Source organism: Periplaneta americana, chromosome 8 (assembly GCF_040183065.1).
Source record: "Periplaneta americana isolate PAMFEO1 chromosome 8, P.americana_PAMFEO1_priV1, whole genome shotgun sequence".
Classification (NCBI taxonomy): domain Eukaryota; kingdom Metazoa; phylum Arthropoda; class Insecta; order Blattodea; family Blattidae; genus Periplaneta; species Periplaneta americana.
In genome coordinates, this window is record NC_091124.1 from 160,746,864 (window position 1) to 160,770,579 (window position 23,716).

Consider the following 23,716-nt stretch of genomic DNA (forward strand, 5'->3'; position numbering starts at 1 on the left):
TAAAAACAAATGCTGGGTAAATTTTGGTGCTGGACCCTGTACTCTGTTTCTGTGGTATTATCAGTTGATAAAGCGTCCTAAAATAAACCAAATAAAAATATCCATAGAAGACTGTATGCTGATAAACAAGTTTAGTGTGTAGCTGATACATGTATGAATGTAAACCTGAGTTCTGGAAAGTTAACTTAAAATGTTTAGACTGTGGCATTACAACAGTCATGTACTGTACTTCAACCAGGAGAAAGTCTCAGGGGAAAGAGATGCAGCGGAGTAATGCAGCGAATGAATGTTGATGTCATAAGATCACACACGTGGATACACGCATTTCCATTGGCTAACTCTCAAAGCACAAACGATAACACTGATACACACATATTTATACTACCCTAGTTACAAAATTAGATCACGGTTAATCTCCTGGTCTTTTAATCCCTTCATACAGGAAATAGCATATGCAGGAGAGCGCATGTTTTTTAAACTGACGTTATAACGGTAATATTATCTATCTACTTCGCTCCAATAGATGACGCAGTAGTAAGCACATTCCTTTCACGGTTAATCTCCTGGTTGGAGAACAGTAGGATATCTTTCAAGCGTGTGCCTCCATGCGATTCTGAGATGCTACGTCACTGTTAGTTACAAACTATAGTAAGAATTAACGTTATTTTAGACTTCTGACAGCGTGATTTACTGGTCTGCTGTCATGGCAACGTTGCCAACTTGCTGCTACTTCTAGTACCTGGTCAATCAGTCAAGTACGATATGTTCGATAATATGGCAGTATTGCCCGCAAGCTTGGACGAAGAAAGCATGGGGCGTGAAACGGTGATTGGCTACTTCCAAGGTTACCTTGGTTGCCATGACAACAAGCTATAACCCAAGTGGATAGCGATCGTAAACCACGCGGCTAGTGAGCTGCCTAAAGTACAACGCAGGGTTGCCATACGTACGATTATAGTCGTACGCATACGACTATTTTGACAAATTGTACGAGGTACGACCGCACTCTATGTCGTTCGCAATTTTGTACGACTATTTCACTTATAATGTTGGTTTATAATTAAAATAAAATTGACGGTAAATTGGTCCCTTTTAAACAAGTTTTCTTCATTCAGTATGTTCTTGACTAATATGAAAAAACATGCTTTTAAGGGGGGAGGGGAAATGCTTTGAAACTCGATCTGGTAACTATGCTTGCCATGTAAATCATAAATTGTCATCTTGAGCTATAGATTTCAAGTATACGGCGCGGTTTTATCAAAGTAATACAGGTTTAATTTTATTAACTTCCTTGTTTGTTTGACAAAGGAAGTCTTTTATCAATGAAATAGTACCGCAGTAGCATTAAGAAATCTAAACGCACCGATATTATAGTGGTTTCGGGTTTGAGTCGACTGTAGATGACAACTGTTGTAATTTTCAGTTGCCGCATTGATTGATATTAAAATATCTGACGCCGCGCCGGCCAAAGACCAAATTTCTACCGACTTCAAATATAGGCTAACAAAGTTGTTTCTAACCAAGCGTCATCCTGTACGATTTACGGCGATGACATTGTCGATGATGAAGAAATGGGTGGTGATTTGTTTCAATGCTGAATGTCATTGTGGATGTAAACAATAATTAGTAGTATTCTTAAAATTTGAAACTAAAATTTACTGGTAGACATATACAATATATAGGTTATTTTACGATTCTTCATCAACTGCGATGGTGATCTCGCGGCGTCAATGACATGAAGGTGATAATGCCAGCGAAATGATTCCAGCGCCGAAAGTTACCCAACTTTTGCTCTGAATGGATTAAAGGAAAACCCCGAAAACAATCTCAACCAGGTAATTTGTTTCATCCAGGATTTGAACCCCGGCCCCGTTCGTTTCACCAGTCAGACATACTAATCATTACTACATAGCGGTGGACTAATATATATTAGGAAGCTGAGAAATGTACGACAATTTTAAGCTGAAGTACGACAGTTATCGTAAGTTGGTACGACGGTTGTTATTCCTTTATCTGGCAACCATGGTACAACGTTAATTCTGCTATAGAGTAGCGGAGTCGCGATGTAACAATGTAGACTCATTCGCCGAGCGCGCGATCGGGTTTGAGTGTGTATCCCGCTTGGACTGATTATGTGGTTCAGATTTTCCCAAAACTAAGACGAATAGTGTATTACTCGACCGAGGCGAGTGGAGCCGCGGGCGTAATGTGAACTATCGCGATGCGGTATTACGAACGCAGGAGCAGTAGCGCTACGGCCCCGGGCTGCAGGACTCCACTGGCCTTGGTCGAATAATACTTGGTAGCTAATTAAGTAGGCTACCAAAATACTTTCTCGCTATTACCAATTCCACCGACGCCAGATAACTGGGCGGCGTAAAATAAGCGAAATATTTGTAATGAAATAGTGAAAAAAATAGTTTGTTATTTGTACTATATCACAAATTCGGTCCAATAAGAACCTGTACTGTAGTGTAACGGTTAGCATGCCTGACTGTGAAACGAGTGGACTCGGGTTCAAATCCTGGTTAGGACAAGTTACCTGCTTGAGGTTTTTCCGGGGTTTTCCCTCAACTAACTCATTAAGAGCAAATGCTGGGTAACTTTCGGCGCTGGACCCTGGACTCATTTTGCTGGCATTATCACCTTCATCTCATTCAGACTCTATATAACTATAGATGTTGATAAAGCCACATAATAAATAAACCACAAAAAAAGAACCTGTGCCGTACTTCTCAGTTTTCGTGCGCAGGATTTAGTGCATATTTAAGTTTTATTATTTTTTATAGCGGCGGATAGTTAGATTTTTCATGATTTTACCTCAGGCGTTCCCCTCAGGGACTAATGCACTAAAACTATTCTTCAATATAAATAGTAACTAAATAAGGACGATAATCCATATTACATCAAAACGACGATAATTAGTCAGTACTCCACGAGAACATGTCCCAAACACCATTTTATTCACCACAAATTCAACTCAGGCTCACCTGTCTTTGAACCCTAATTTACAGAGGAAAAATCCAATGCTCTAGTTAACGATTCCGTCTGTAATTTTGTTACAGAGTACAAAATTAATGTTTTTTTTTTTTTGTAAGGAATTTACAAATGTTTTCGTTAATTTTCATAGCTTAAGTAAAGATAAAGATGTTATGTTTTATTTAACGACGCTCGCAACTGCAGAGGTTATATCAGCGTCGCCGGATGTGCCGGAATTTTGTCCCGCAGGAGTTCTTTTACATGCCAGTAAATCTACTGACATGAGCCTGTCGCATTTAAGCACACTTAAATGCCATCGACCTGGCCCGGGATCGAACCCGCAACCTTGGGCATAGAAGGCCAGCGCTATACCAACTCGCCAACCAGGTCGACAAAGATAAAGATGGTAAATGATTTTTTGTAATGAAAGTGCTGTTGCTGCTTGTAGAGAATACCATAAAATAAAACAGCAGCGTTTCAAATTTAAGACTTTTTACTATTGTTTACAGAAATTGCATGTGGTAGTCATTGTTCCCAACAGTCAAATTGCGTGTGACCGTACAAGTGAACAAATTTGAATGAAGTAATTTTTTTTTTCAGTTGGTAGAACGTAGTCATATTACAAGCATACGCAGAATTTCTACACGTATCAGTGTTCCGCATGTATGAGCAAAGTATATACCCAGTTCGCATACGGCGAGTACAACATTTTCAAACAGGAGACGAAACTAGAGGATTGTAATGTTGTAGGTGGATAAACCACAATCGCCAATTCATTCCATTGATATTGTTCACCCATGGATCTACCTTCACCTATGACGGATCAGTACACATAACTCGCATAGATGGACGAACGAAAATCAACGTGCCACTGTAACAACAAATTTCCAACATCGGTTTTATGTAAACGTGTGTAGCGATATGATTGACAATCACTTGTTTGTGGCCCTTGAATTATCAAATCTTCTTGCAAAGCTTATCTGTATAAAAATTTCTGCAAAATGAACTTCCGTCTGTCATTGGAAGAAGTTCCCTTGGCTGTAAAGAATAGCATGTTCTTTCAGCACGAAGTGACTCCTGAACGATGGATCGGTCGCTGTGGTTCCGTTCATTGGTCACCAAGGTCTCCACACCTCACTTTCTTAGATTTTTTGTGATTATAAATTTAAAGAAAAGTATAAAAAGAAGTAAATACAAGAGGCAACTTGATCGCTCGTATTATTGATAGTGATGTCCCCATGAAAGAGGTCAAAACGGATTCAGAAGAATAACACGTAAGCCTACTGTTATCACTAGAATTGCAAAGTGCTTTTTGTTTGTCAGTGAGATTTTGTATAATTACTGTGAACTGTTAATTGTGTTTTGTCAGCCAATAAATACAAACAATAATATATTTATCTATCTTTAATACCTCTGTAATTGTCTTTTACGTACCACATTCAAATACTGTCGTTGTATCTCTGCATCCATTGGCAAATGAACACATGTTTATACGAACTTTTTCATTCAGCGGTAACCCAATATATCAGCTATATACCAGGTGTTTCAGACGACCCATATCAGCCTTTTATCTCGAAAACTATGTGATACTGGTTGTTCATAAAAAAATTTTTGATAACCAAAACCTATGTAAAGAATCGATTGATGGTAGTACCATTTCCCGTAACAAACCGGAAGTAGGGGTTCGAAATTTCAAATGATAACATGAGTCATTGAAGGTGTCATTGGAAACTACTTTTAAAAAGAAACAATTTTTACTGAAACTTTTTTTCTAACTTTTGTTTACTCACAAAGCAACAAAACTTTGTATCTTCTGAGAAAAGTTGTATGTTGTTTATATACGTACACTCTTCATAGTAAGTGTTCAAAATTTACGCCACCCTGTGCTAAACAATGTTCTGATCACCTTCTAACATCCGTGATTGCACTTCAGCACAGTTGAGGGACCCACAGGCTTCTCTAATTCGTTGTTTCATGTCTTCTGTAGTTGTTGGACGCACCTGGAAAACAGTTTGTTACGGGAAATGGTACTACCACCAATGGATTCTTTACACAGGTTTTGGTTATCATTTTTTTTTATGAACAACCAGTATTATATAGTTTTCGAGAACAAAAGGGTGACACATACCATTCTTCCTGAGACACCTAGTATACTATGTAATATAGTATACAATGGTTGAATGGAAGAGAAGGCCTTGCGGCCTTAACTCTGCCTGGGAAAATAAAACTACTACTACTACTACTACTACTACTACTACTACTACTACTACTACTACTACTACCAACATTACTACTACTACTACTACTACTACTACTACTACTACTACTAACACTACAGCCAAGGGAGGTGGGGAATAAGACAATTTTGAGATCATATCGTTCAAGCTATTGTAACTAATAACTTCATTCTCGATCTATTAAGCTCAAAATGTACCGACAATTTTGGTTCTGTTTTTCCAAAACTTTTGGACTGTAGAATTAACCGAACCAAATTCACGACAAATACATCACCTTTCTCTCTTCCATATTCTATCTCTTGTATCACTTTTACTTTTTTTAGTTGGTTATTTAACGACGCTGTATCAACTACTTGGTTATTTAGCGTCGATGGGATCGGTGATAGCGAGATGTTAGTTGGCGAAATGAGACCCAGGATTCGCCACAGACTACCTCACATTCGTCTTACGGTTGGGGAAAACCTCGGAAAAATCCAACCAGGTAATCAGCCGAAATGGGAATCGAATCCACGCCCGGATCACCAGGCAAGCGCCTCAGCCGACTAACGGTGGCACTTTTACTTTTACTTCGATACTAAACATCTTCCTTTTTGTAGCTATGGTGTCTGTACAGTACAAGTTTGTTGTGCTGCTGTAAATGAACTGCTTATGTACAGTATGTCAATGCTGACTACAAATAGTAGAGTTAGTGGTAGGAACTTACCTAGATGCACAAATATTACTACTACTTCTAAAAGCCAAGTGTTTTCAAGTACAGTATTAAATTGTCTCGTTCTTGAGAAATGTAATTGAAAATGAAGGGTGGCTGTGATGTTATATATGAGGGGGAAGTATGCATTTACGTATGTCGCATTAAGCAAAACAGAAAGATTATATGCCGTATAAAATTGTTTACCTACTTCGGAATATATTCTTCAGGTCGTTATAACAAAGTTCAATTGTGTTTAATTTTTGAGCCAAGATTCATAAATATTTTTAAAATAGTTTAGAAATGGAAAATAGTTGTAACATAATTACAGAAATCGGCTGGGTCACTGGCTAGGAAAAACTGGCAACTTAAGGATACACTGGAAGGAATAGTGAACGCGAGAAAAGTTCGGGATAGAAGAAGATATCAGATGACTGACATCATTGAGATACATGGATCGTATGCGGAGACTAAGAGGAAGATAAAAAATAGGGAAGATTGGAGAATGCTGGGTTTTCTGTGAAAGGCCTGAATCTGGGCAGAAAACTATGAACGAATAATAATAATAATAATAATAATAATAATAATAATAATAATAATAATAATAATAATAATAATATATTCCTTAATCATGGCAATGTTAAGTTGAAGATGCACTGATTCTTCTGTAATAAATCAAAACTAGCCTAAATTATCTGTTGAGATACTCCGAATCAGTTTATTTTCTAGTTTTTAATTGGATTGATTTTGTAATCATGTACGTGGATAGTTACTGAAGAATTTCAGAAAATAAGCAAGCATATTTTATACCTTTTTATGTTGTTTGAAACTTCTTGGAAATGTTCCGTACTTTGTTATATGCGTCAACTGTGATACCCCGTCCCCACAATTTTAGTGTTCTGCCGAAATTGCTCGCACTTTATGTTTGGTCAATACTTATGATAAATGAGCGGTTTGCTACTCAACTCTTTCTCCTATGTGAGAACAGTAAACTCTGGATTGAGAAATGATCGGGTCTTTTCTTCTCTGCGTGAACCACGCAATTATTTTGACACTAGCCACGTAAGGTCATCTGTAAAGTGTAAAGGTCATCAATTTTCTTTTGCGTGATGTTGTAATACTGGTATTGCCAGTCTCGGGCGGTAATGGCTTGGTAACGCCAGTGCGTGTTGTTATCGACTCGGAAAGTGAAGGTAATCAGTATCGATTCTGGTTTCTTCACTGTGTTTGACCTCTACATATCGATTAAAAAGCAGGGTCGGAAATATTCTAAAAGTCGACAGTATTCCTTGAGATAACTGGGAGATGCAAGTCATATTTTATTACCACTTCAAATAATTTTTACCTACATATAAATTATTTTGTTTGTGTTTTGTTTTCCCTTTATTTCAGCTGTTAGGTTGCCAGATGTCAAGTAGGCAATTGGAATGTGAAGGATAAAGAAATGTTCCGGTAACGCATGCGGGGAAAAATTTGTCGTAGTGTAACTGAAATGTACAATAAATCTTCGAGGACGTACTCATCACAGCTAAAAGATTAATACGTGTTATTTGAACAAAGGTTTGTAAACGCTTTATTTGCATGTTGAGAGTTTTCTGTACACATTATTTAGTAAAATGCACATTTACTGGCTCGTATCTAGTAGCCTGACGGCATAAGCACTATACCTAAATGTAGTCATTAGTTTACTGATCTCAACGTAGAATATATTTAACATTACTACATGAGCCGTGCCTGAAAAGCCTGCAAATTTTCTTTGATGTAGGGTCTCGTGTCTGTTTGTTTATCTTTTAATAATCAAGTAACTATAAATCTTTGAACATTCGCGAAAATATATCAAAATAATTATTTCATAAATTTATTTAATATGTGTGTGTATCTAATGCCCACCCACTTCACTTGCGTGATTGGTGTTCCGCATGCTGCGGATAGACGGCAGAACTGTGACCCATTTTTTAGTTGTACACCACTTGGGCGGGTCACGCTGTCCATTATGTGTATCTGTGAAGAATTATGTCATGTCCTAGGGTGAGTGTACGTTTAAGTGTTCGTGTAGTATCGGGAATGAGTGACGATGATGATGAAGATGAGGAAGGGAGAAGGGGAAACCCGGTGCCGGCACGTAGCCTATTCCTGTCGAATATCACCAAGGGGGCCGCCAGGCTTAACGTCCCCATCAATTTATTTAATATGACTGCTGATACTTCGACATTGTACAAGAATTAACTTCGCTGGGAAAATTCCGTATCCGAATCATGTAACATGTTTCTATGGTTTAAGTGGAGAAAATAAGGCCCCCAAGTTTAACCGTATATTTTAGTGTATCTTTTTTTATTACAGATATGGTTGAATGTGCGATGTGGATGCACAAATCGACCCGACAAGGGTTTTGTAGTGAAAAAGTTCACTAAGAATCCTGGAAGTAGGAAGGCCCGGACTTCTAAAGCCAGACGTGAGGGATGGATTCCTACAGAGAGTTCTGTTCTTTGTGAGGTAGCTACATTTTGAAGAATCCATGTGGGAAAAAACACGAGAGGATGGAGGATATTGACATTACGTTTCACACAGGATTGGAAAATTTGTTTAATGTGCCGCTAGTGAGATAAAATAATGTTACTCCTAATGCGTCCCAGTTTAAGAATACTTCAAGACTAATATGTGACTCTCAGTTTCTTAATGTTGTGTCAAAGGGTAGAGGATGACAGAGATTTTTTAAGTGGCTTCCGAGATGTTTTACAAGAGAAGCGTAATACTGTGTGTAATGAGCATGATTTTAGAGGGAAAGAATTATCAAAAAGTGCTGGTTTCTTCACGAATAGAAATTTGAAGAACGAGGATTTTAAAAATAGTGAAACTATATTGATATATTTCACGAAACCTGGCGAAACAGATAACCTAAAAACACATGAAATAGATAAGTTTTCTGTGAAACGAAGACGTAGAACACTTCCAAATGAACGCAAAATGCACATTTTATTTAGTATATGCAAGGCATACTGAAAGTTTAAACTAACCTAACCTAACCTGTCACATATTTGTTCATGCAAGACATACTAAAAGCCTCAAGTATTTGGGTGACACGTCTTTCACAATAGCTCAAATTTCTGAAGCCATAAATCACTAGAGTCTCGTAAACTTAAATGAACAAGGTCAGCAGAATGCTTATGTAGGCCTAAGACACCAATACCAAATGTAAGTGGAGAGGCCATGTTGCACGACTTAGAGACGGAAGATGGACGCAGAAGGTCACACTATGGGATCCCCGCATTGGCAAGAGATCACCCGGAAGACCAAGAACAAGATGGGCCGACCTCTTCAGTGAACGAGTAGGAAGCCAATGGTCAAGCAGAGCAAGACATAGGGAACCAAGTGAACAATTCCAAGGTTATAAACATCTCTTACGCGGAGTAGCTCACCGCGCGAGACAAATAGAGCTCTCCCTCTATAGGAGGAGGCCTTTGCCCTTAACGGGACATTTTTAGGCTAATCATTTTCATTTTCAAACAACGAAGACAAAAATCTGCAGGAATTGAACAATAATATTTCAAATGCTGCTTAGGAAAAATGTTTTCAAGTAAATAATAAGATATTTTACAGTAGCTCAATATTTACTAAAAGTATGCTCTGATTTACAGAAAAATTTGAGTTAAATTATTACAAAAAATAAAAAAAAACAAGCAGTTCTCTCTGAAGCACTTAATACTTACAAATCCAACATATCAGTACTCTAAAGAATGATGATATATTTTTGAGACAATAGTGTCTAAACACACTTCACAAGTTTTTATAGTTTTGATAATACCAGAGATTATATACCCACAAATATTATATAATGAATTCAATTCACTGTAACTCATTTTGGAGGCTCGCAGTCTGTTTAAATATCTCCATTGCTCATTACACATAGTATTACGCTTCTCTTGTAAAACATCTCGGAAGCCACTTAAAAAATCTCTGTCATCCTCTACCCTTTGACACAATATTAAGATACTGAGAGTCACATATTAGTCTTGAAGTATTCTTAAACTGGGACGCATTAGGAGTAACATTATTTTATCTCGCTAGCAGCACATTAAACAAATTTTCCAATCTTGTGTGAAAAGTAATGTCAATATCTTCCATCCTCTCGTGTTTTTCCCCGCATGAATTCTTCAAAATGTAGCTACCTCACAAAGAACAGAACTCTCTGTAGGAATCCATCCCTCACGTCTGGCTTTAGAAGTTCGGACCTTCCTACTTCCAGGATTCTTAGTGAACTTTTTCACTACAAAACCCTTGTCGGGTCGATTTGTGCATCCACAGGCGCACATTCAACCATATCTGTAATAAAAAAAAACCGCATCTGAAATAATTAATACATTTTTATACAAATTTTGGAGCAAGTATAGAATATCGTGGTTCCAGAACAGATAGAAAATACATTCAAATATAAGCTAAAATATATACTGTTTGATCAGTGAAATATGATTCGCCTACTGTGTTTTACTAGAACATTTGAAATAAATATTTATACCGATTAAATTGTGACATATAATTTAATAGTAATAGAGAGTTTTCATTTTAATTATCTAACAAAAGTTTGTTATGCTTAAAACTTTTAAAAATTTCTTGTGCAGTTCATAAAGCTTAAATGTACTGAATAGTAAACAGCTGTTAATTAAAATATTGTCCTGCAAGCAGGTATATAAAATGTGCAACAATATTAGATGTAAACAAAGAGGGGCCACGCGATAACTTTGTGGAAGGAATTTTAAAATCTACAATATATGCACTGAACAGACACTTTTGTTATGTTTATGCTTCCGCTTTTTCACAGAAATGATTTATAGACTCCACATAGAAGGAGCCAAGCCTTAAAAACCACGTGACTGTACTTCCTTTCAGGCAAGTGGCGAAGTACAAGTTTCTTACCTTTCATTTTCTAGAACCTGACTTTCTATTCAGGTCACAGCGTTGACACAATCGGATATTACTCCGCAGTGATAAAGATTGTCGCTGTTGCTATATCCCCAGCACGCTAGACGGTAAGAACTCCCCCCTCAGAACTTCGCCAAATTTCCATGCACTATTCCGCGATATGTTCCGTAGATAAACCTGACATCAGTATCTTAAAGAAATATCATCTGATTTATTACATCAAAACCTCCCATTCCAAGCAACTCCCCACTTTATTACAGGGATGTCCAGACTACAACTGAAACTTTGCTCATCATATTTTACTTTTTATCAGGGTTGCCAGATAAATGAAACGCAATCGTCGTACCAACTTATAAAAACTGTCGTACTTCAGCGTAAAATTGTCGTACATTAATTATTTTACTAATTTATAGTGTGCACAATTATTTTTCACACAACGCCCAACATATAGGTCTATAAATAAATATATATATATATATATATATATATATATATATATACACATTCATCCATTCATAGTGTTCTATCCAAGGGGAGGTGTTTCACTGCAAACCCAGCATTCTCTAGTCTTTCCTATTCCAGCATCCAGTTCTCCATCCAATCAAAAATATTAGTACTTACAGTTAATATTCACAATGACATTTAGCATTCAAATTACCATTTCTTCATCAATACTATCATTTGCGGTAAAGCATGCACGATAACGATTGGTCGGAAACAACATTAGTATATTGAAAGCAGCAGAAACTTTATCTTTGGTCGGCGCAACGGCAGATATTTAATATCAATCAATGCGTCAGCTGATGATTACATCAAATTAATCCACGTGCAGTCGACTCAAATCCGACACCGCTAAAATGTCGGCGCGTTTAGACTTCTTAATCCTACTCCGGTACTATATCATTAATAACAACAAAAACTTTCATTGCTGAATATACAGCGAAGTTAGCAGATCTTTGAACTCGTGTTACTTTGATATAACCGCACCGTACATGAAACCTGGAGCTCAAGATGACGAATTGATGACTTGCATGGCAAGTGTAGTCACAATATTGATTTTCAAAGCACCTTTTGTCCCTTTAAAGCAGGGATGAGACGATATTAGCTCCCAATCATTGTAGAAGAGCTCGACCTTGATCACGGGCGCATAGCGCATCCACTGTAATGTAGACAACAGGGATGTACAGTACATGCACGTGCAGCGAATGAAGGCAGAAATTATTACAATAACTTGCGTTACTAAATTTCTGGCTATGTAATAGGGCTAATTAGGCTGCTAAGTTATTTAATATACATGTACATATATAAACAAATCGCAGAGGGAAGGGTTTTTTTAGGAACAAAAAGAGAAATAGGAAAAGTTAATTGTATGTAAACCATTTTATTGTTAAAAGCAATTATTTATGTAAATACTTCACTTCATTGGTTAGGAGAAACTAATAGGGTCTACCTGCTCGACGTGTGTAATCTCTAAGTACTTTTCAGTATTTGTTGAAAAAATAATAATGGCAATATTGATTGAAATAGAGTATATTGATTATGTGATTGTGAAAATGTAGTCCTTACTCTCCAGTCATGATTATGTAATGAGTTTTCTTAGAGTGATTTGAGAGATGCACGTAACACGAAAAAAAGAATTTGATTAAATTAAGATATTGAGAGCTATCGTAATTTTTGGAGTCAATCATTTAAGGAGATATGTATGACTTTTAAAACTTCCAGTCCACACCTGTGGAGTAACGGTCAGCGCGTCTGGCCGCGAAACCAGGTGGCCCGGGTTCGAATCCCGGTCGGGGCAAGTTACCTGGTTGAGGTTTTTTTCCGATCAAATGCTGGGTAACTTTCGGTGCTGGACTCCGGACTCATTTCACTGGCATTATCACCTTAATTTCATTCAGACGCTAAATAACCTGGCCTATACGGACTCTGTTGTCATAATTATGTAAATATATTCTTCTCCAGTCGATCGTAATTCGTACAGCATTAATGAATGAGCTTATCTCAGAAGTGTTTTTTTCTTTCTCATTATACGAAATGTAGATGAAGTATGGAGATTCTGACGGGAGGAAGGCCCTTCTTGTTAAACATTTCATAAAAGTCTGTTCTCCAAGCTTGTAATACCTGATTACATGTTGCTTTATTAATGCGTTCGTTCTTTGCAGTATTGCTAATCATCTCTCCCCTTCCTTCACCTTGCTCATTATGGTTAGTTAATTAATTAGTTTTATATAGCTCGTAAAGCAGTGAACCCATCCTCTTTCTCATGTTGCCGTAGCTACCCTTTCATTATTTATCTATTAAGTTGCTACAAATTTCAGGCCGATAAGGAAACTCCCTGCTGTCTCACGCTGCTACCAATTGCTTCGCAATATGAAACCGTGTCTGGATGTCACTAGAGACTGAGGCATATCCAGTTAAGGGACTTAATTAGAAATTCTGCACCACGTAATTGATGTATGTAGGATGTCATAAAAGTTGCGGGGGTCGTGTATCGCGTATGTAACTCTTCCGTAATACGAGATTCAAATTTGTACTTCGTGTGTCTAGAATATTGGATGTCAAATATAAAGACTGCCTGCAACGGCTTCAACGAAAGTATAATTTTTTGTGCAGAGCTCAATTCATATAATTCTAAGCCAGTCATGTCAACTGATGCCCGTATGGGCAAGCGCGCGCTTCAGAGCTCAGGAGAGTCTGAGCGGTTTAAACCGGAAGGGAAAGAGACAGACGAGAGAGATAGTATATACCGCTTGATCGAGCTATGTACAGGAATGTCTAGCACTGATTCAATAGATAAAGGGAAGAGAACTTATTAAAACTATACCCATGTTAATTTTTAGATTTGTCTGAGAAGTATAAGTGCAGGATAAGAATTTAAGTTTCAGTTTTAATGCTCATTTTTCACGAGTTTCCTGTTTATTCAAAAGCAGTATTTTCTCAACTTTTTACAGATAGGTGAAATTTTCAGATATGTTTATTTAGTAGCCTTACAGGTGCTGAAACAATGTTTTCATAAATCTAATATATCGTAAATATGTATTACTGAAGATACGTATTGAAAATTTTGAAAATATTCTCATGGAAAATGTTTGTAAGAAAATGAATTAACTAAGGAACTACTGTTACATCATAAACAAAGATATGTGCCCATGTGTTGTAAAAACGTCAGCTCTATAGTTTCAGCAAATTTCGAGAAAATAATAATGTAAAATTCTGATGATAGGAAGTTGTCCACAAATATCACCTTAAAAGCATAATGCGATAAGGGTTTTGTTATGTAATATTAGTTACAGTTGAAACATATACCTAGGTAACTTTGTTTCGTACTGTAATATTGTTTTGATTAGTTTATTGATTACTTTTATAAAGCTAAAGATACCATCAATATAAATTCCAACTTACCATGTCATACTTAATGATTTCTTTGGGATATCACTTTTTGATGAATGATGTTTCTTTCACTTAATAAGGTATAGTTTTACTGCTATGAAATTTATGTGAATATTCCTTCTTAACTCTTTATTATGTTATTAACTGCAATATTAAGAAACTGGTGTAGTACTTTGTTTTATAGACAATATAACTTAGCTAATATCAAATAGCAAATAGCCATATAAAATAACGACATAAAATTTCACGTTCTGTTTGAAGTCTGTACACCACTGTTTTCTTAATCCAACAGACTGCTTATTCATAAACATAATCCTTGCTCCTTCCATACCTAGCGCTTGATGCCCGCGCACGACGTCAAGGTCAGAAAAATGCGCTTTCTTTGACATCACTGTTCTAAGCGAAAGAATACTACAGAGTTGGGCAGAAGAAACCGGCCCCGTCTCATCTCATTTGATTTCAAACAAACATTTTTCAAGGAAATTGAATAAAATGAATAAATGAATGTCTCCTGTATTAACCTTCATTATAGATGTTCAAAGTGTCTTCCACCAAGATCTAGACACTTCCATGCACGTCTTAACAGGTTCATATAGACACATGCCAATTCCTCACGGGTGATAATGCGGATGCTATTTCTGGTGTTATCCTACAGTTGAATATGTGGATTCTGATTGTAGAAGCCGCGCTCATCCGTGCCCAGGGGCTATCAAAGAAAGCGGAAGGCTTTGGGGTATAAAGAGCTGACGACAATGTCAATGTCAAAGACACCGTCTTGTAGCTGTGGATTATAATTTATGGCCAGAATAAGCGCTGTTGCTAAAACATCTTGGTGCTAATCAGTACATTCTTCTTCAGTGAGCACGTGTTTTAGTTGGAAGTTTCTGTATAGAGTTATTATTTTTCTAGTTTTATTTGATAGTGTGTAGTTAATAGTTTTAGTAATATTGGATAGTGTGCATTAAGTGCGAATAGGTTTAACAATATGTGGAGGCCCTGGGAAACAAACCAACTCCCTTCTATTGAAGATGAGCAAAGTGACCCTCAACCTAGTGATTCTGGTGCCCCAAAGAAAAGGAAAGCGACAAAAACTTTAAATAAACAAAGCCAAAAGTTTGTTTTTAATGCGTACGAGTGTATTCAAAAAAACAATATAGGAGAAGGCTCAATTCCGGAGACCGCCAAGATTTTGAAGTTAGACAGAAAAGCAGTGCGAAGAATTGTCCAGAGAGGTGTTGTCACGCCAAAAAACCAGGAAACTAGACACTAAAATGTAATAAAATAGACTATTTCTGCTGTGATTTCATTAGACGCGAAGTTTATCGGTTTTTTAGAGATTGACAACCGCCGGCAGTGCGTGAACTTTTAAAACACTAAAAAACTGTTTCTGCTTTTCCTTCCGAGGAAATGACACTTCGCGAATTCTTAAAAAACTTGGATTTCGCTTTCAGCATTTGCAGAAAAAAATTGTACTGATGGAATCGGCAAGAATAGTGGACTGGCGGTACCGTTACATAGACTAAATCGAACACGCGAGCTGCGATCACAAGGCTGCAGACTCATTTATCTGGACGAAACTTGGTATGACACCCACGACGTCGTGAAGAAAGAATGGAACGACGGTACCTGCAACTGTAGGCTATACTGAAGACTTCTTCATCGCGAGGAAAGTGTATTATGGTACTTCATGCTGGAGGCAGTGGAGGTTGTGTCCCAAACTGCCTTTTTATATCTGCAAAAACATTGGGGATTCCAAAGCTGACAGCCAAAATGAAATGACGGCACAAGTTTTTGAAAATTAATTTTCAAATTGTCTGTTGACGAACTTACCAGTGGATAAAAAATGTGTCGTTATTATCGACAATGCTAGTTATCATTCGCGGCTGTTGGTTGGGGTCCCAACCATGAATATTAAAGTGCAGGATATCATTTCATTCATGAGAAATTACACATCCCATTACTGAACCCCATACCAATAAAGGCCGTCTTGTTGGAATCTGTAAGATCTGCCAACATAACAAAGAAATTCGTCGTGGATGAGCTTGCAGCCTCACTTGGACATGACGTGTTGCGACTTCCCCCCTACCATTGTATACTAAACCCAATCGAACTGATATGAGAGAATTTGTAATCGTATGTAAGAAAGAATAATGTGAACCCTACCCTTAGTGCTAGTGTGTGTCAATTTTTACGGGATGGAGTAAAGACAATATTAACAATCAGCTTTGGTCATCGTGCGTCCAACATACAGTCAAAACAAGTACATAAATCACGACACAGACAATACCCTGGAGAGATATGTGATTCATGTGGAAGACAGCGACGACGACGACGACGACGACGAGTAAAGGTACGGTTAATCTAATTTCGTTGTCAGTATTAAGTACGGCAACAACCCGTCACAAAACAACTGCCTCCCCGCTTTTCTTTTTCAATTAGTAGGAAGGTGGTCAACAATGAAAAGCGTTTCATTGTCGCTTATAAAGAAAAGCGCCTGGACTCGAATGAGCGCGGCTTCTATACACTTTTCCCTTCAATTACTTTCCCCTTCAATTACCCCATAAATAAAAGTCACATGTCGACAAATCTGGTGACCGCGGTGGTCACAAGCCTTTGCTCACAGCCCGCTCTTCAGTGAACATCAAAAGATCGGTGTGTGGTGCATGACTGCGAAACGTATTATCAGTGCAATATTCTTCGACACCACAGTCAGCACGGATGTATACTTGACCTTCTTGGATGAATTTTATTCCCAACTAACAGAAGAGGATCGTAATTACTGCTTCTTTCAACAACTTACGCGTATTTATCAGATGTTCACTGAAAAACGGCCTGTGAACAAAGGCTTGTAGCCACCGCGGTCACCATATTTGTCGACATTTGACTTTTATTTATGGGGGTACTTGAAGGGGAAAGTGTACTAGCAGAATCCCCTACTATTGATGAACTGAGGGATAACATCAGGAATAGGATCCGCACTATCACCGTGAGGAAGGAATTGACACGTTCTATTTGAACCTGTTAAGATGTGCACAGAAGTGTCTAGATGTTGGTGGAGGACGCTTTCAACATCTGTTATGAAGGTTAGTCCAGGACACATTCATTTACTCATTTTATTCAATTTCTTTGAAAAAAGTTTGTTTCAAATCAAATGAGAGTAGACGGGCCGGTTTTATCTGCGCAACTCTGTATTATTAAGTTTTTTTTTCTTTTCTCTGTACACATTGTGTTTAGTACTTCATAATAATTAAGTTATCAGAGTTTGGGTTTCCTGTGGATGAAACTGATTTTTTAGAATGACAGTGGGATATTATCTGTACCTTACGACAGTGATGTGTTTTTCATTTCTATAAAATAGTCCCGTATTTCTAAAAAATATATTTTTATTAAACAAATTCGCAGAAAAACACTGCAAATGGGTAAATACCCGGTGGTAGTGGTAAGTAATTACACTCATTAATGACAAATAATAATGAACACAATTAATAAAAATACAACTAATAATAAATTAATAATAATAATAATAATAATAATAATAATAATAATAATAATAATAATAATAATAATAATAATAACAAGGAGCATTCTAAGTTAAATGAAGCACGATCACTTAAAATAACATTTAAAGTAAATCTAATTTGTATCTTAACACTAAGTTCGAACTAAAACCCACGAGTATGATATGTTCATATATGAACAAGTACCTTTCAGCACTACACTCATTTCGCTGTCAACTCACTCACTGCACTGGAACTACGACACATTTCACTGTACTATCTTGATTTCACTAACACTTCTAAAACATTTCACTGTTCAAATACTTTGTACTACCACTATAAAATATAAAACTTAACTGACACAAACACGCTTTACTTACACAACCCACTTCACTGACAAAACACACTTCACACTTCACTGACACAACACACTTCTTAACTGATACATTACTTCAAATAACAAAATCAATGAATCTATGAAACGACTTTTCTAAGGGGAAACGATTTTATGAAATGGATTGCTATAGAAAATATCTATTATAATACTTTGCTTATGAAAATATCATGGTGAGGATTTCGGTAGGCAAATCTAGCCTATAAAAAGGAGTATCCGTGAAAAAATGTTTTATAATGAATGTTCGTAGGAAACTTCCTAAGAAACGATTGATAATAGAATAATTTATGTAACGATACTGTTAGGAAAATTTTATTGATATCACTTTTCGTAAAAGAGAAATCTGTAAAACTGCTCTCTATAGATTAATGTCTACGGAATGACTTTTCATAGAAAAAGTTGTGGAAGTACTTTTTACGAAAGAGTCTCTGTGGAACGTTTCGTAGAAAAGGTTGTAGAGTGACTTTTCACGAAAAATCTCTTTCTGCAGAAGAATATAATGGAACTGTTTCCTTAAAACAATTAATTTCTATGGCGACTTTTCATTGATAGAAATATAATGAAAAGACTCTCAATGAAAAATTTCATTTAACAGTTAAATTGTCCCTAGAAAACACTACCATGGAACTGTCGTTGGCGTTGACAGCTTTCAGACTTGTTACAATAATTGTTTTTAGTCTAAGATTACTTACTTACTTACTTACTTACTTACTTACAAATGGCTTTTAAGGAACCCGAAGGTTCATTGCCGCCCTCACATAAGCCCGCCATCGGTCCCTATCCTGTGCAAGATTAATCCAGTCTCTATCATCATACCCAACCTCCCTCAAATCCATTTTAATATTATCCTCCCATCTACGTCTCGGCCTCCCTAAAGGTCTTTTTCCCTCCGGTCTCCCAACTAACACTCTATATGCATTTCTGGATTCGCCCATACGTGCTACATGCCCTGCCCATCTCAAACGTCTGGATTTTAAGTTCCTAATTATGTTAGGTGAAGAATACAATGCGTGCAGTTCTGTGTTGTGTAACTTTCTCCATTCTCCTGTAACTTCATCCCGCTTAGCCCCAAATATTTTCCTAAGCACCTTATTCTCAAACACCCTTAACCTATGTTCCTCTCTCAGAGTGAGAATCCAAGTTTCACAACCATACAGAACAACCGGTAATATAACTGTTTATACGCTAAATTCTAACATTCAGATTTTTGGACAGCAGACTGGATGATAAGAGCTTCTCAACCGAATAATAACACGCATTTCCCATATTTATTCTGCGTTTAATTTCCTCCCGAGTGTCATTTATATTTGTTACTGTTGCTCTAAGATTACGTTAGTTTAAATTAATTAATGGATATATGTCTCTTTAAGTCCTAAAATTTCATCTTAAATTGTCTTCGGTAGGGGATATAATTTTACTCATAATTAATTTTCTTGAAACAAAAAGAAACAAACAACATAAAAACGTGCAGTCTGTAGCTTTACGCTTTACACACATAAAGTCGAAAAGAAAATTCTTTGATCCATTTGCGAGCTGTAAACATTTTGTGTTTGGGTTTAAATTATTCTGAAACGTATATTTTTTCAGCCAAGTTATTGGTATTTAAACCGCAGTAGTGTTCCATGAAACTGCTCATAGATATTGCATGAGAAAATCTCATTGGAGTATTTGTGAGAGAATATTGCAGTAAGAGATTGAAGGCACGTCAAAATATTTATTTTTTCGTTATCTCTTGAAATCTCGAAATATATGTTCTCAGAATTGCAATAATTTGTCTATACAATACATGTACTTCGAATAGCGACAAAATAAATACAAATATTACACCAGCAAACAGTTCAGAATGACAGCCATAGATACAGCAACAATTTTTTTATTTTCAGTGATGAACACTTGAAATAGTCATTCAGAATTAGTCTGGGCTTTATTGATATCTACTGTCGGTGAGTTCCGCTGGAGAACAGAGAGAGTTTAATCGAAATCTGTCTTTATCTATCAGATGCCTCCATACTCGTTATGGTGATATCATCTCTGTTATAAACAGCTGAAGACTGAGTAATTTTGTACCGAACCACGATTACGAATACTGCATTTATTTATCCTTTTTGATGAACAGAGCGGTGTCAACGTGCAGTAAATCTAGTAAATTGGATAAATAGCTTTAGTCCTTCAACAGAATCAACTATTGCCATCAACATCATAATCATTATCAAGTTGTAATCGAGTTAGACTCTGTACTGGTCTCAATTTATAGACCGTTGCCTTTTAGAATTTTTTTCAATTTGTGACTTGCGAACTGTAAATTGACTTCTGAATCTCATAAGTTATTACTGTATGAGCTGATATTCTGCGACTAATATACTTGCAGTTTTCTTTGGTCTAGTAATTTGAATTCCTCCATTATTCATTTTTGTCTACTTGAGAATATCATCTATATACAGCTCATGCATTTTGTCAAGACACTCGCGATGTGCAGTACGGGAACAACGTTTCTGTGGAGGGGATAGGATAGAAGGGAAGGTCGGGCGTGTATCTACCGAATTCAAAGCAAAGAGTAACTCATTCCCCTATAATTCGTAAATAGACTCATCCGATGTCGTGCGCAGCTCTGTAGGAAGAGTGGAGGAGTGTCTGGACATAGTGCATGAGCTATACTGTGTGTGCGAGTATATGTTTTTTGTAAGTTATCGAAGTTTTTTGCTAAATCTAAATGCAACATACGTGTTTCTAGGTTATACACATAATCTCCTTTTCGCTTTTAATAATCTTACAGCGAATGATACAACAGTGCACGATCGGCCTTTTCGACAGTTATTTTGTTCTTCATATATTAATTTTTTTCTGAGTACTCTTTTTTTTTTTAGTACAATCTTGCAGCATATGTTAACTATGCTTGTTCCTCTCTAATTTTCTGGATCTCTGATTATTGTTTATTATTATTATTATTATTATTATTATTATTATTATTATTATTATTATTATTATTATTATTATTCAAATACCTGGGAGCAACAGTAACAGATATAAATGATACTCGGGAGGAAATTAAACGCAGAATAAATATGGGAAATGCGTGTTATTATTCGGTTGAGAAGCTTTTATCATCCAGTCTGCTGTCAAAAAATCTGAAAGTTAGAATTTATAAAACAGTTATATTACCGGGTGTTCTTTATGGTTGTGAAACTTGGACTCTCACTTTGAAAGAGGAACATAGGTTAAGGGTGTTTGAGAATAAGGTGCTTTGGAAAATATTTGGGGCTAAGAGGGATGAAGTTACAGGAGAATGGAGAAAGTTGCACAAAGAACTGCACGCATTGTATTCTTCACCTGACAAAATTAGGAGCATTAAATCCAGACGTTTGAGATGGACAGGGCATGTAGCACGTATGAGGGAATCCAGAAATGCATATAGAGTGTTAGTTGGGAGGCCGGAGGGAAAAAGACCTTTGGGGATGCCGAGACGTAGATGGGAGGATAATATTAAAATGGATTTGAGGGAGGTGGGATATGATAATAGAGATTGGATTAATCTTGCTCAGGATAGGGACCAATGGCCGGCTTATGTGAGGACGGCAATGAACCTCCGGGGTTCCTTACAAGCCAGTAAGTTTTATTATTATTGTTATTATTATTATTATTATTATTATTATTATTATTATTATTATTATTATAAATGTTGAATAAAGGTGACCTTTGAACATCATCAATTAACTTTTTCCAGTCTATAGTAAATATAAAATGGTTGTATAAATTAACAGTATTAAAGACGTGGAAAATATGGATTATTCTTGCGTGTTACATGAATTTGGCGTTTCCCGCGCATTGTAACAAAAAAAAAGATCGCTGTTTACTGGTGTCTTCAGTGGCAAGGTGTTCCTGTTTTGTAAACACGGGTGACGCCACGCATGGACGAGCAAGGTACAGCCCGGGATCGACGCCAAGTGTGCCAGCCAGCAGCTTGGCACTCGTTACTTGTGTCCCGGGGATGTCCAGTCACATGTTCGGGTAATCAGCTTGCTTCGCTTGGCTTTTTAGAGGGCCTGACCCGCGACAGATCCTTGTACTTTGGCTTACAATGGCTGAGCATGCGCCCCATATAATGCGATGATTGTCAAAGTCCGATAGTTGGCCTGGGTGCCACTCGTGAATCCGATGCTGACAGGTGGACCCTCCTGCCTAAGTTCTGATAGGGATGTGCCAAGGCCCGGAGCTCTAAGCTCTTCTTATATCAGTATTGGAAACCATCACTGTCGGAGAATATTTTTAATTATTTCAGGTGATAGATAAAATGAGGAGAAATGTGAAGAGTGTTAGTGGAATGATAGAGGGAAACAGGAATTCCACTGAGAACAACTTTCTGCTACGTTTACTTTGTTCACCGAAAATTCCATTACGACCCAGCCGGGAATCAAACCCGAGCCGCATGGATGAAAGATGGCGCTTGAACTACTGATGTGGATTGGATATCAACGCAGTCATGCATTAGAACTGAAAATATTATTCAATTAACATAACAAATGTTTACATTTACAGAGTGTTGTCTACTCATCTTAGTGAGTAACGTTGTTTTAAACTTAGGTCTACCTTTTAAAGTAATTAAATTTGTAATTATAGAATTTGTACAAAAGCAACAATAACTGCAATAAAGAAATACATATGCTGATAAACTAATAGCACAGAACAGTAGGCCTACTACTTACTACTCCTACTACTACTGCTAATAATGATAATAATACTTACTTACTGGCTTTTAACGAACCTGAAGGTTCATTGCCGCCCTCACATAAGCCCGCCATCGGTCCCTATCCTCTGCAAGATTAATCCACTCTCTATCATCATATCCCACCTCCCTCAAATCCATTTTAGTATTGTCCTCCCATCTACGTCTCGGCCTCCCCAAAGGTCTATTTCCCTCCTGTCTCCCAACTAACACTCTATATGCATTTTTGGATTCGCCCATACGTGCTACATGCCCTGCCCATCTCAAACGTCTGCATTTAATGTTCCTAATTATGTCAGGTGAAGGATATAATGCGTGCAGTTTTGCGTTGTGTAACTTTCTCCATTCTCCTGTAACTTCATCCCTCTTAGCCCCAAATATTTTCCTAAGAACCTTATTCTCAATCACCCTTAATCTATGTTCCTCTCTCAAAGTGAGAATCCAAGTTTCACAACCATACAGAACAACCGGTAATATAACTGTTTTATAAATTCTAACTTCCAGATTTTTTGACAGAAGACTAGATGGCAAAAGCTTCCCAACCGAATAATAACAGGCATTTCCCATATTTATTCTGCGTTTAATTTCCTTCCGAGTGTCATTTATATTTGTTGCTGTTGCTCCAAGATATTTGAATTTTTCCACCTCTCCGAAGGATAAATCTCAAATTTTTATATTCCCATTTCGTACAATATTCTGGTCACGAGACATAATCATACACTTTGTCTTTTCGGGATTTACTTGCTTCAAGTAAAATTTCCGTGTTTTCCCTAATCGTTTGTGGATTTTCTCCTAACACATTCACGTCATCCGCATAGACAATAATAATAATAATAATAATAATAATAATAATAATAATAATAATAATAATGTTCTCCAACCAGGAGATTAACC